The sequence below is a fragment of the Nuphar pumila genome, chromosome 11, assembly GCF_984573655.1.
Source record: "Nuphar pumila chromosome 11, dmNupPumi1.hap1.1, whole genome shotgun sequence".
Lineage (NCBI taxonomy): Eukaryota > Viridiplantae > Streptophyta > Magnoliopsida > Nymphaeales > Nymphaeaceae > Nuphar > Nuphar pumila.
Window position 1 is genome coordinate 49855758 of NC_143259.1, and position 15645 is coordinate 49871402.

General features: G+C 35.3%; 1 long non-coding RNA gene across 1 annotated transcript in view; it reads right to left on the bottom strand.

The window, feature by feature from the left end:
• Nucleotides 1–346: 346 nt before the first annotated feature.
• Nucleotides 347–15645, bottom strand: part of LOC149822363 (uncharacterized) — a 53297-nt gene continuing 37998 nt past the window's right edge. The window contains exon 2 of the long non-coding RNA XR_016425919.1: nucleotides 347–1017. This is a non-coding gene — a long non-coding RNA (uncharacterized LOC149822363). The remainder of the gene's footprint in view (nucleotides 1018–15645) is intronic.

Genomic DNA, 15645 nt, shown 5'->3' on the forward strand with positions numbered 1-15645 from the left:
CACTTACCACTGATTCTGTACATCACCTATGAGATATTCATCAAACCACAGCTTTACAAGGAAATCTCTCTCTCTCTCTCTGTGTGTGTGTTTGTGTGTGTGTGTTCAAGCGTGAATCTTCCTGCACAAACACAGACAAACTTGCATACATTAAGAGTAGTGATTTTAGTTACAGATGAGAGAGAGAGATTCAAACTTTTTCAACTTTTTCTATTTAATTTCGCATTTGATACCTTGTGTCGGACGAGTGCACTTTCTACTGAGGGTGATTCCTTCGACGCAACCATGATGAAAGACACCGTAGCCATGCAAATAGATAAGAACAAAAAGAAAAAGAAGCATGCAAGCCAAACAGGGTTTGTACACGTTTATTTCATACTAGTACGCATGCACACTTCACACTGTAGCTGGATGCTTTATTGCAAACCAAGCCTGATCATCCAAATCAGAAAGCCCAACAACCAAAGTAGTAACTTCTAGATATGCATAACTACAGGCACAGACACAGCTTACTGTAACTGTGTTAATGATACTATGCACATACACAAACATAGCATGCATGATGTTTATTTATCAAGGAACAGAGCTGAAATTAGTTTCCATAAGGAGGATTTGGCATGTCATGGCTCTTGAAGGTTTCTATTGATATTTCGTGATGACTATCGATAGATGAACCGCGGTGGCCACTATACTGGTCAGTGGCATTGTTATCATCATTCATATCAGTGTTGTCACTGAGATCGCCGTTCCCAGCTGGATTCACGTTGGTCATGACGCCGTAAGTTATTCTTGCAACCACAGAATTGGTTCCCATGTTCTGAACACGGTAGTTTAGCTTGTTTACTTTGCCACCACTGGCTTTTGCTTTTTCATATCCTTCTGGGCCGAATTTAACTTTTATGGCTTTATCTTCGGCAGCCAAAGGCATGTCCCTTCCAGAACATAAAAAAGCTACTGATATGAACACTGTTAAGAGGAAGGTTACAGTCAAATTCTTCATTTTTCTCCTTTGCCCAACTGTAAACAAGGACAGAACAATATAGAGCAGTTTAAATGAAAGAACTAGGAAAAAACTCCAAAGTATCTTGATTGATAAACTACCTAGTAGCGCTCCTTCACAAGGATCGGCAGATGAAACATGGAATGAATTTGTGACTCTAATGTGAATTTATAAAATTTGTTCCGCTGCAGTTGCATTATTAGAACTCAATTATAGCCACTAGGTAAGCCATTTAGCACCTTGGCTTTAGCCACTTGAAGGAAAAGTGCTTAGTGCTGATATTTACTTAAAATAGAGATTTGACATAAAGAGAAGCAACACTTGTGCACGAAATCTGAGTGTGAAGACATTATGATTCAAAACAAACTTTGCTACCGACTTCAACTAAATGATTTTGTCTGGCATTAAGAGAGAAATACATAAGGTTTCACAAATTTAGTGTCGAAAAGAATAGGTTCCTAATATTGACCCAAGATGTATGCATTGTATATGCTTGGCATTATGTTGGTCATGCTTGACTTAATGGAAATTGAGTGGTTTGCAATTAAGATAATCAAAATCCTGATTTGTCAAAAATCGATTTAGGGATTTGGGTTCATTCTTGAAATTTGATTCTTATAATTGCATATGTTGTTGGGATTTGATTTTTCTAAGTTATGTGTAGCCTGAACTGAATTAAATTATGTGTATTTACCATAGGTAAGCTTAGCTAGAATTGAACATAATTAAAAACATATGAGCCTTCTGATTCAGGCTTATGGGGGCTTCAATCAGGAAAATCGACTTGTGTATTTTTTGTTATGGGTTAGTTGTAATAAACTCATTGATTCAATCTATTATCATGGATATTTTAATCAAATCTAATATGATTTGTAGTTCTGAAGAGTCAATACATTAATCAGAGTCATGTCAATTTGCTCAATAAGGGTTTATGAGAGCTTTTATCGAGAAAGTTGGGTTTCGTGACTTTAATCATGTTTTGATATTTTCTTTAAAATTTTCATAATTTCAGTTTTGAATTATATCAAATATGATATAAATGATAAAGATAGAGGTGAGTTAAATTACAATCGCTAAGTTATGGTTTTGGTGTAAGGATGCCTTGTTTTGAAGAAATAGGCTCCTACATAAATGGTATTTGATATTCATAATCTAATCGATTCGTGATAGCATAACTGTATTTATTTTCATGATAATTTAAGCATAATCATGACCTTATTTGCAAAGAATGTGAAATACGAATATGGATATTTTTTATTGCATTGTGATTTGGCAAAACATGTTTCGGTTATGCAGTTTCGAGTTACTCTAGCCACAAGACCTAAACAATTTAACAGTGATGTAAAACTATTTTTCATGGAATGATTTATATTTGTGATAATAATGCATGCTGAATTCTATTTATTGAAATTATATGACATTGGATGAATAAATTATTGAATAACATATTTACATGATTAATTGTTTATGAGAATGCATATAATGCTTTGATATGCAGTATTTGTGAAATGCATGCGAGGTGATAGAAATCTCATAGGGTTACATGAGCATTTGAGTGCTCAATAAAATATTGATTTAAGGTTTCAAAGAAGGAATAGTGAAATGACAATAAACTAGTCTAAATGGTAGATGCATTTACCTATAGTTTAATTAATAAAGATAACCCTGAGCAAGATTTTAGGTATGCCTTTATCGAGGTATGCTGAACCAGAATGGTCTTTAATCTACCTTAGACAGAGTAGGTGGTATGAAACTCTCTAGGACCTTTTCTTGTTATGCTGCGAGCGGCAACGCTTCGAAGGCCTCCCAGCTCAAAGAATTTAGTGGGGCCAGGACTGCCTCTTTTGTCCTAGGTGGGTACGTCCTTGGATTTTCTACAAAAGTGAGTGGTCATGATCACCATATGGCATGAAGTCATTCCCCCGGACAGATTCTATCATTACACGTCGCTATGTCTCACGACCTGACCCTACTCCTAGGGGAATGACTTAGTCAGTTACTTAGAAAATTCAAATACATAACATAATAAGCACCCAAGTAGTCTAGTCTATTTCGTAGTAGGCCTATGCATACCCGATAGGCTTTTTGGTAATCAAGTGAAACTTAAAATATACGCTCACTTATTTTTCTACACTTTTATATATACTCATACGATTATGTGGATGCATGCATATAATTAAATGTCTTGATTTGAATTATACTGTTGTTGTGCATGCCTGAAATTAAGATATCATGCTTGTGTATATTTTTGATAATTATAAATTTATCAACTTTACTATTTAGTCATTTATCTACATATTAAATGTTGAATTTTTTATAATGTAATCAATACCTGTTACACAAGCTTAGTGTGTTGTATACTTGCGTTATTTGTGTAAATCTTACTGAGACTCTTCAAACTCTCATGCTTTCAAAATAAAATATTTTTCAGGTAACATGTGATCTGTGGAGCGAATGCAAGATGTTGTGAGTGTGCAGTGAGAGACTGATGATTTTGAGATTTTGAGATTTTGAGGGGCTATTTGTCAAACTTTAATTTGATATTATTTGACTATTTAATTATCGATTTTTTAGACAAATGCATGAATGATTTGTTAATTAGATAGACTGTTCAATATTTTAATTAATTTCTTTTATGGATGGTTGAATAAGTGTATTTTAAATATAATGCATCCAAGAGGTTTAACAAAAAATTCAGCATATTAAATTGATTTTAAATCATCTTTTTTTTTGTTTTTACTCACGTAAATAATGATATGTAAATTTTGTCATTTGAACGCCTTTATCTCAAACTTGGTTCTAAGGAGCTATTAAACACTGATACATGCACATACTAACACTTTAGAGCTTAATTCGGTTAAGGCAATGTCAATAATGAAATAATTAAATTAATGATTCTTTTATAAAATGGTTCAATTAGTTTGTTAATGGTGGTTTTGTACTAGATCTGGTACTAGGAGGCTAAAACACGCTCACACTTGTGCTCAGGCGGGTCGTCTATTACTTGGTACAGTTGAAATGTATTCGTTGTTGAGACTATTACATTATTATATATTAGAAAAGAAAAAGAAAATAAAAAATATTTTACTTTTGATAAAAAAAATTACTAGTATTTTTGAGTTGAAATCTGTCGGGCCGTTACAACAACCACTGTTATGGCTGCAATAGATCATTTCTATTAATACTTGTGTATTAGCAGCCACTAAAAGTATGATCGTTATTGTATACAAAGGTATTAGCATCCACTAAAAGAGTGGCTCTTATTGCTTACCGAATGACAGCCACTAATGTTGTTGTAGTAGATTATCAAAGTCTACTTGAGAAAGTGACTGCTGATATATAGGTATTAATAACTACTAAAAGTATGGCTCTTATTGCTTACCCAATAGCATCTACTAATCTGGTTGTAGTAGATTATCAAAGGTCACTTAATAAAGTAGCTGTTAATACACAAATATTAGCAGCAAATAAAAGTGTGGGCCTTATTGCTTACCCAATAGCAACTACTAATCTGGCCGTATTAGATTATCAAAGGCTAATTGAGAAAGTGACTGCTAATACACATGTATTAGCAACTATTAAAAGTGTGGCCTTATAGCTTACTCAATAGCAGCCACTATTATGGTTGTGGTAGATTATCAAAGCACACTTAAGAAAGTGATTGCTAATACACAGGTATTAGCAGCCACAAAAAGTGTGGTTGTTATTGCTTACCCATTAGTAACCACTAATGTGGTTGTAGTAGATTATCAAAGGCTACTTGAGAAAGTGGTTGTTAATATACAAGTATTAGTAGCCACTAATTGTGTAGCCTTCATCGCATACTCAATAGCATCCACTAATCTGGCTGTAATAGATTATCAAAGGTTACTTGGTAAAGTGACTGCTAATACATATGTATTAGCGGCTACTAAAATGGTGGCCCTTATTGCGTACCCAATAGCAACCACTAATCTGGTTGTAATAGATTATCAAAATTCACTTGAGAAAGTGACTGAAGGTATTTACAACTACTAAAAGTATGGCCATTATTGTTTACACAATAGCAACCACTAATGTGGTTGTAGTAGATTATCAAAGGCCACTTGAAAAAGTGGTTGTTAACACACAAATATTAACAAACACTAAAAGTGTGACCATCGCTTACTCAATAATAACCACTAATGTAGCTGTAGTAGATTATTAAAGGCCATTTGAAAAAGTGGTTGTTAATACACGAGTATTAGCAGCCATTAAAAGTGTGCCATTATTACTTACCCAATAACAGCCAATAATGTGACTGTAGTAGATTATCAAAAGCCTACTTAAGAAAGTAACTGCTAATACGTCAACTTTAATGTTGTCGCTATTCATCACCCAACAATCACTTTTTTGTGTGGCTGCTAAAATGTTGCTGCTACTTAATTTTGTAGTGGTGGGCTAGTCATTTTGATACGAATAATTTTTTCCTAAAGATATTGTCGCACTTGTTATTGCCCAATTTTACTCCTACTGCACTTACCACTTATTCTAGACATCACCTATTAGATATTCATCAAACCACAACTTTACAAGCAAAAATCTCTCTATCTATCTCTCACCCTCTCTCACGCGTGAATCCTCCTGCACAAACACAAAGACAAACTTGCATACATTAAGAGTAGTGATTTTAGTTACAGATGAGAGAGAGAGATTCAAACTTTTTCAACTTTTTCTATTTAATTTCGCATTTATACCTTGTGTCGGACGAGTGCACTTGTTACTGAGCGTGATTCCTTTGACCCAACCATGAATGCATTATTGAAACCAAGCCTAAGCATCCAAATCAGAAAGCCCAATAACCAAAGTAGTAACTTCTAGATATGCATAACTACAGGCACAGACAGCTTACTGTAACTGTGTTAATGATACTATGCACATACACAAACATAGCGTGCATGATGTTTATTTAGTCAGCTCAAGGAACAGACAGCTGAAATTAGTTTCCATAAGGAGGATTTGGCATGTCATGGCTCTTGAAGGTTTCTATTGATATTTGGTGATGACTATCGATAGAGCAGTTTAAATGAAAGAACTAGGAAAAAGTGAACAAAACTCCAAAGTACCTTGCTTGATAAACTACCTAGTAGCGCTCCTTCACAAAGGATCGGCAGATGAAACATGGAATGAATTTGTCACTATATTGTGAATATATAAAATTTGTTCCGCTGCAGTTGCAATATTAGAACTCAATTATAGCCAGTAGGTAAGCCATTTAGCACCTTGGCTTTAGCCACTTGAAGGAAAAGGGATTACTGCTGATATTAAATTAAAGAGAGATTTGACATAAAGAGAAGCAGCACTTGTGCACGAAATCTGAGTGTGAAGACATTATGATTCAAAACAAACTTTGCCATTGACTTCAACTTGTCATGATTTTGTCTGGCATTAAGAGAAATACATAAGATTCCACAAATTTACTGTCGAAAAGAATAGGTTCTTAATATTGACCCAAGATGTATGAATTATATATGCTAGGCATCATGTTGGTCATGAATGAGCGTTTGTGCAAATAGTACTAGATCATTGGGATCTCATGAACTAGACCACAATTGGAAAGATCCCTAAAGATGTGCATTCAGATTTTGTATTGAAGGATTAGTGTGAATATGGCTAACAAATGAGGCCATTTCACTTTCTAGTGCATATAAATGCCGTTTTAGTTACAAACAAGCGATAGAACCTGTTGAACTAATGAGACTTGTCCATATGTTTCATATTATATACAAATGTCTCACATAAACATTACAAAAATGTACTTAGCTGGGACAATGGCAACACTTCAATAATGAATTGCGGGTACATATTAGGCAGTAACCCATGAAAAAGAGATCTTGATCCTTGAACAAATTGTCTAACTCTTAAAGGATTTGCCTGCAATTCAATAGACATCAAATTCCATGGAGAACATATGGAACAAAAAAGTAAGAGTGGAAAACAGATACTCCGGAGCACAGATAAAAGTTGATGGTCAAAGCAGGAGATTCTTGTTGTTATGCAAAACCATGTACCATAAATGAGAAATCCATAATTTGCTTTTGATATGGCTTATCCACAACCCAGACTGATTTTTTGTTTGCCTTTCAAGTATAGGTAACTGCCAATGGTGATAATTTCCTTTTTAAGACCAAAGACCATTAAATGACAAGCTTCTCATTCCTCGTCATTTGCTCATTTTAATATTCTATAGTTAAAAGCAGTGTTATAAAAAATGTGCCTTGAGGAGCAAAAGGCGTGCCTCGCCTTGAGGCGTGGCCCTCTGCGCCTCAAGGCGCAAGCCTGAGGCACAAAAAAAACATTTTTTTTTACAACAAGATTTATGAGACATAATCAACAAAGTTTTTGTAGGTTAATCTCATACATTTTCCAGTTATTTCAGTTATGTAATAAGTTTCTTAGTATATTACTATATTTTAACTTTTGTTGGTTAATCTCGTATATTTTTCAGTTATTTAAGTCTTGTAATTAGTTTCTTAATATATTTTAAATTTTGTTGGTTAATCTCATGTATATATTTTTCAGTTATGTAATCAGTTTTTTAGTTACTTTTATATGTTAATCTCATATTTTTTAGAATAATCTCATATATTTTAACTTTTGTAGATTAATCTCATATCTTTTTCAGTTATTTCAGTTATGTAATCAGTTTTTTAGTTACTTTTATATGTTAATCTCATATTTTTTAGAATAATCTCATATATTTTAACTTTTGTAGGTTAATCTCATATAATTTTCAGTTATTTCAGTTATGTAATCAGTTTCTTAGTATATTTTAACTTTTGTTGGTTAATCTCATATATTTTTCAGTTATATAATCAGTTATTAGTTACTTTTATATGTTAATCTCACATTTTTTAGAATAATCTCATATATTTTAACTTTTGTAGGTTAATATTATATATTTTCCAGTTATTTCAGTTATGTAATTAGTTTCTTAGTATATTTTAACTTTTTTTGGTTAATTTCATATATTTTCCAGTTATGTAATCAGTTTTTTAGTTACTTTTATATGTTAATCTCATATTTTTTAGAATAATCTCATATATTTTAACTTTTGTTGGTTAATCTCATATATTTTCCAGTTATGTAATCATTTTTTTAGTTACTTTTATATGTTAATCTCATATTTTTTAGAATAATCTCATATATTTTAACTTTTGTAGGTTAATCTCATATATTTTTCAGTTATGTAATCAGTTTCTTAGTATATTTTAACTTTTTTTGGTTAATCTCATATATTTTTCAGTTATGTAATCAGTTTTTTAGTTACTTTTATATGTTAATCTCATATTTTTTAGTACTTGTTTGAGATTTTCTATTTCTTATTGGTTGTTATTTCATCAATAATTCATTTCTTTATTTATTTGTATTTTTAGATATTTTTTCATAATTTTTTTAAAGTTTTCAAAAAAAAATTGAGGTTTACGCTTTACGCCTCACCTCGGTTTTCGGTAGAACGCCTCGTTATGCCTCAATGCTTTTTACTACACTGGTTAAAAGTTTTCTGCTCCCCACTTGAAAATTGCTCCATTAATTGGATAGCCCATTATCAATTTTTTAAATGCATTAAATTGTACTGTCAGCATAAATGACCTCTATAAACAGTTCTACTTCTCGGTGCAACATTAAAAAGTAAAAATAAAGCAAAAAAACCTAGAATCATGGAATCAAGCCTCACACCCTATGTGCTAGTGAAAAAAAGCAAAAGGATTCACCATAACATACTAAGACAAAAAAATTCAAGCTATATCTGAGACACCCCTCAGATGGGTGGAGAAAATGGTGATAGCCTTAGAAGTGTCTAACATTCATGACTTGCACCTACTTTATCAAGGGTATATATTTACTATTGAGAACCAATACTTAACTTTATTTGGGTTCCACTTGTCTGGTAGGAGCAGCTAGTGCATGTCACCTTGTGTAAGGAAGTTGCAAGTTCAAATCCCAATGGTATGGTTGTATAACTGGTAGGGTTCTGCCTAACCCCAGTTTGCCTATCTAAAAAAACTTTATTTTATATTGTTGCATAGGAGATATTCTTTTTTATATTATTTTAACATCATATGGCCAGACATGAAGGAAATTGACCTTCCGATATTTTTGGTAAAAAAACTAAAAGTTCATTAATTTGCTTAATGGTGAATTTAGGGGAGTACACATTTTTTAAATCAAACATGACCTGACATGGTTTTTTTCCTTTTTGTTGGTTGTCCAAAAAAACAGAAAACAAAGCTGAAATGCATGAGACTCCTTTTTTCCGCCTTTGTGGAGGAACAGTTATGTATATCTCTACTACTACATTTATGTCTGGTAGCCTAATATTAAAGCTCATACTTCATATTCATTTGAAACCAAAATCTGCCATACTAGCTAACTGTAGTGGCGTTGGAGTGTATAAGGTAAGCTTTCATGCGAGCTAAGTTGACAACAATGTCTAACCAAAAAGCGAGTGTAGATTCTGAGCCTACTACATGCTATGCTAGCTGTAACTGCGAGCAGAGGATACATTGTCCATAAGTAAGATGCATGTGTACATTGAAAGGCGAAGTTTGAATGCTTTCAAATGGAATAAATAATACGCATAGTTTGATAGTAACTGTGAAGCAATCCTGCTATTGTTGGCTCCCAACCTTGTTGAAAAAAACCAGTTGGTGCTTGATTTTGGAAGAAAACCCAATGGTTACAATTTAAATTTCCTCTCTTTTTAAGATTCCATGATGACATTTGAACCGCCATTGAATTCATGCAGAAGCCTTGTCAAAAACATCCATTCTTTCTTATTGGCACCTTTTTCCTTGATGAATTGGATAACTATATAAAACCAGCTTGTGTGATCCCTTACAATGACAGGATACCCCAATGTTTCATGCATACACTATAAACACTAGTGTTGCATTTATCGACCTGCTTGTATCCATCTTAGTCTAATAGCCATCCATTATCTTCCCTCAAAATGAACAATAAAATCTCTGAATGCATTAAAATCTCCTGATTATACTTTCATCTCCCTCTAAAAGCTCTGACGTTATTCACAGCGTCACAATCTTGTTCTCGGCAAAATATTGGCGAGGAAAAAACTCATGATGTTTTGAAAAGTCTGGTTTTTTCTTGGAAAAATCAGTATACGTAAAAGTACATAATGTATATTATACACCAAACACGACTAAAAATATAAATAACAAAAGAATTGCAAAAAGTGATTTTATTGAGTAAATATCAGGTTTAAAACATGGTATCTTGGAAAGAGTTGATATTTTGAAAATATCATGTTTTTTTGCAGTATAATATTGGAATTTGAAGCATTGTGTTTAAATTACCATCTATGACTTGCCTAATGCTTCAACCGGTTTCCTAGCTATAATCCACATACCCTCCTAAAGAAGATCTTGAAATGAGATCAATATCCACTTTCAACAGCTTCAGTTATTGCTTCTACCAAAATATATAGAACCAGCAACGAACCTTTATAATTCTTTGATTTTCGTACTACCACATGGACTACCTTCTCGCTCTTAGTTGCCTATAGCTTTTTATAGAAATATTAGAATTAAAACGACTCACCAACAAGGCCGACCTAAAGATCAAACAAGAACTTCATTTTGTGGCTTCCTAAGGAAATCAGATCTGGTGCGATGTGATTGCGTGCTTTAAATGTGCTGCTTCACCTGATCACTCACCATCTGATGTTGAGCCCCACAAATGACAGACTGTATGCCAAATATGGTGGGTGATCTGGTGCAGCAGCACACAAGAAGTGTGCAACCACATTGCACCTGAAGGAGGAGCAGGGTCCTGCCCCTATCAGAAGTCAACAAGGCAAACATGGCCTTCCTTGCTCAGAACATTCTGATGGACGATTCGATCTGGGCCAGCCTGGTGACCAAGAAATTTCTCCATTACAAAAGTTTGTGGACTTGGAAGTGCTCAGTCAAGGGGTCATGAGTGTGGAAGTTATTTGGTGCTGGAATGCTATTAAACTCTGGGCTCTCGGGCTTAGCTTTGTACTGAACCATTGGCATAGTAAGGGGATCCTAATTTCGGGTATGCAGGAAGAATTGTGCGGGTTAATTGAAAAAACCACTTTCCCTCACAGTTCAACAATTCCTGCCCATGATACAACATTAGTGTTGCAAACAGATTGGATATGGTTAGATATCCGATCTGAGTCCGATATATGTTTTTTGGATATGGATCCTTTAAGTAAAATCCAAATGTGAATTGGATTCGGATTCAGGTCTGTGCAATCCGATCACTTTCGGATTCGTATGGGAGTCGGATCAACATTTTAAGTCGGATTGATCCAAATCAAAATCCGACTGGAATGCATTTTTTTATTGTAAAGGGCTTATTTTGTTCAATTTTTTTCAAATCTGGTATTTCCACATGTATTTCAGATTTGGATTCAATTTAACCTCATCAGATTTTATTGTATGAGCTGACAAAATGCATGATCTCTCAATAAAAAGAGTGGACAACTCAAGCAGTGACATCTCTCTTTAAGTACCTCGATTAGCACTTAAAGGGCGTACCAACTCCAAGAGGGCTGTAGGAACCACACACTTAATCACTCACCTCTTCAATGATCTTATTTCCTCTCAAATGAGTGGTTCTCCAAATGTCTTCACAAGGGGGTATTTATAAGTTAATCCTCCCTTTGTCAACCCAAGTAGTGGGTTGGTGCAAGGTGGTTAGCTACCAAGGATGGCTACCAACCTATTGGTTGGTGAACTGAGGCCACCAACCATTGACTGGGGAAGGGTGGCTATTAACCATTGAATGGTGAAGGGTGCCTGCTAAACATGTGATCTTTAAGAGAAATATGACATTCAAGCCATTACCTAACAATCTCAACCTCGACTTGAATGTCTTCAATTTTCAATCATCTCTCTGGCAAGTTTTCCTCTCTTCTTAGGATGAAAAAAACTCTAAATTATAACATTAATCAAGCTTAGACACTGCTTGAACTTATCAGCAGTAACTGTTATTGTCTAGAATTAACCTCAATTTACTTTGGTGTTGTTCTTTAAATTTTAGTTAGATTTAATGTTTCAATTTTTAGCTCTAATTTAGGAGGTGTAGCTAGTCATTAGGTTTGGATGTTAGTATTTGATCCATTTAATTTTAAAGAAGTGGGTCAGGTCAGTATAAATCGAGGTCTAACAATTGTTTCTAACCCAAATCCAGCTAGAGCTCTAGACCCAAGAGGAGATCTAGATCTAGATCCAACAAATAATTTAGATCCAGATGGTGCCCCAAATCCAATGTTGAGGTGGACAACCCAATCAGCATGAGACAAGTGTTAACGTCCTACAAACTTTCTTAAATTTAGATAACATCTCCAACATGTGACACGTGTCGACACCATAACAAAAAAAATAAGCCAATAGAGCCCACAATGGGGGAATCCTCCCCTCTAAAAAATGTCTTCTACTTTCCTTACATGTCTAGAGGTCAATTAGGTCTGCTTAATTATCTTTTATGGCTTTAGGACTTTAGGCTTGTGTGGAGTCATGTCATAGATAGGACTCTAGAATCCTCGAATCCTCTCTCTAGTCTAGTTCTTATTTTACAATAAGACTCTTTTATGACTTAAAGATTAGTTGTTAGATTATGACTTTACTCCAAACCTTTATGTTATAAATAAAAGTCTGAAGAACACCTTTAGAATATAGATTGAATAATATTGAAGTTCTAAGAATTTTTTCTATCTAGCCATACCTCTCTCTTTGTCTCTTTTATCTCTCTCATTTATCTCTCTTCTCACTTTTTCATTTCTCTCTCTCCTCTTTCACAACCTCAATGGTCCTCCCTAGTTATCAGCGTAGCAGGCCTTCTAGGGTTGAACATCCCACCCCTTTAGGAGTCTGAGCTCCCACATTGTCTTGGACCATGCATTTTTTCTATTTCGGCAAGTCGAGTGGTGTCATTGCATTACAGATCATGTGTCTGAGTTCAAGAACATGAGAAACTCCATCCTAGCCTGCTACAAACCTCTAAGATACTTCTACAACCCTTTCTTAGCCTTAGAATAACTTTCAGTGATTTTCTAGACCTCGAAACCCAAAACCACATCTTGCCAGGTAACTGAAATACTCGAATTTTCTAAACCGATAACCTCTGACCATCAACAACCTTTATATGTATTTAGAACATATCTTGGACTATTGCATAAGCTCCTAGATGACTCTAAAACCCATGGTTCAAGTCCTTCTAGTTCTGAACTGAAATCGCACCTGAAACGATTACTGGGTTCAAATTGCTCCTATAGAATTTAGCCATTTAACACCATTTTTTATGTTTTGCCCAATTCGTAACCATGAGAAACCACATACCTCTTTCCCATAGTGTCCAGTAGGGTTATGCAGTCTTACACGTGTACCACAAGTCCCATGATCGAAAAATCTCAGGTTTGATCTTCTTGAGTCCTTTGAGCTCAAATTGCAATTCTCGTCCATTGAAAAAACGGACCTACCTTCCAGGACTTCTTCTGAACCACCTACTTCAAAAATTTTGGATGGTCTAATGGAGTGGTATCAATGCAAATGATCATCTCCCATCACAGTGAAGATCCATTCATTAACCATGGATCACGAGACTCACAACTAGATTTTGATAAGACTAAAAGAAGTGCAGCGTGAACTTGCATCCTTGTAGAAGTGACAAACTCGTAGTAGGACCGGAGCATAAAACTCTTAAAAACTTTCAAGAATAAGAGTGATTTTGTGCTCAATTCACATAAAAAAAAACAGACACCCTGCCAATGCACAACCCCTGTAAGCACGGCACAACCATAGACCAACTGTGGTAGTGGCCTATAGATGCAAATCCCAATATGGCTATGTTACGGAGTTGAATACCCTACCAAGATATTGGTGATCGACGATGATTCCTCCCGCAATGTAATCGTCACCAAAGCCACCGCATTGTGCTATGGGTCGAGAGCTCGTCCAACCAAACTGGCATTTTAACCAACCCACAACACCTAATTGTAGCTATAATAGTGGCAGCCATGGTGACATTCACACCAGTCACATGGTAGCACCCATATGTGCAATAGTAGACCAGCAACTCCAACCTACAAGGATAGAAGCACTCCTCAGGTGCAAGGCACCCAAACCGTCACCCCTAGTCGGCCTGAACAACTGCTGAACCCAGTTGACTGCACGAAGAAATTAATAGAAGTCTGAGATATGAGATCACAAACCAAAGGCATGCTCGTCAGACACATGCTTGGGGCATGTTCTGTGAACAACAACACCCTCTCCCTTCTGCAATTCACACCTTGGGCAGCAATTATGGAACAATGAATGGTTAACCGCGGAATCACGTAGTACATGGGATAGAGCAAACCATCATGTTTCATCCGGATGGAGTGGCCAATCAATTGGACTATGGTCACTTCCGCTTTAGGGAAAAGGGGTGTAGATTGTGGCAGTTTGTTATGGTCTAGAATCATCCCCAATTTATTTAAAGGTTCTTTGGATTTTAGTTAAATTTAATGTTTTAAATTTTTGCTATAATGGAAGGGGTGTAGCAGGTCATTGGGTTTGAATGTCAGTATTTGATCCATTTAATTTTAAAAAAGTAGGTTGGATCTGTATGGATCAAGGTTCAATATTTGCTCCTAACCCAAATCCAGTTAGAGCTTCAAACCCAAGAGGATATTCAGATCCAATAAACAATCAAAATCCAGATGGTGTCCCAAATCTAGTGCTGAGGTGTACAACCCAATCAGTGCGAAAGCCACACATGTTGATATGATAGCTTAGGTGGTAGATCAAGAGTGGGCCCTACATGAGGCAAGTGTCAATGTCCTACAAACTTTCTAAAATTGAGATAGCATCTTCAGCATGTGATACATGTTAACATCATAACAAAAGAAAGCAAGCCACTAGGGCCCACAAGAGAGGCATCCTCTCCCTCCAAAAAATGTCTCCTACTTTTTCTACATGTCTTGAGGTCAATTAAGTCTCCTTAATTATCTTTTATGGTTTAAGACTTTAGGCTTGTGTGGAGTTATGCCAGAGATAGGACTCTAAAATCCTCTCTCTAGTCTAGTTTTTGTTTCTCAGTAGGACCTCTTTTATGACTTAGAGATTAGTTGTTAGATTAGAAATTTAGTTCAGACCTTTATGCTATAAATAAATGTCTGAAGAGCCCTTTTGGAATATGGATTGAATAATATTGAAGTTCTCATAATTCTTTCTAGTCGTTTCTCTCTTTCTCTCTCTCCTCTCTCATGACCTCTCTGGTCCTCCCTGGTTATCAATATCAGGCCTCCTAGGGTTGGACGTCCACCCCCCTTCAGGAGCTTGAGCTCTCCCAATGTCATGGACTGTGTATTTTTGCTATTTTGATGAGCTGAATGACGTCTCTACATTGCAGATCATGTGTTCAAGTTTCAGAACGTGGGAAACTCTATCCTAGCTTGCTACAGACCTCCAAGGTACTTTTACAACCCTTCCTTAGGCCTATAATAACTTTTGTTGATTTTCTAGATCCTAAAGCTCAAAACTCTATCATGTCAGGTACCCGAAATACCTGAATTTTCTAAACCAATAACCCCTGACCGTTGGTAATATTTTTATGTGTTTAGAACATATCCTGAACCTTTACACACATTATTA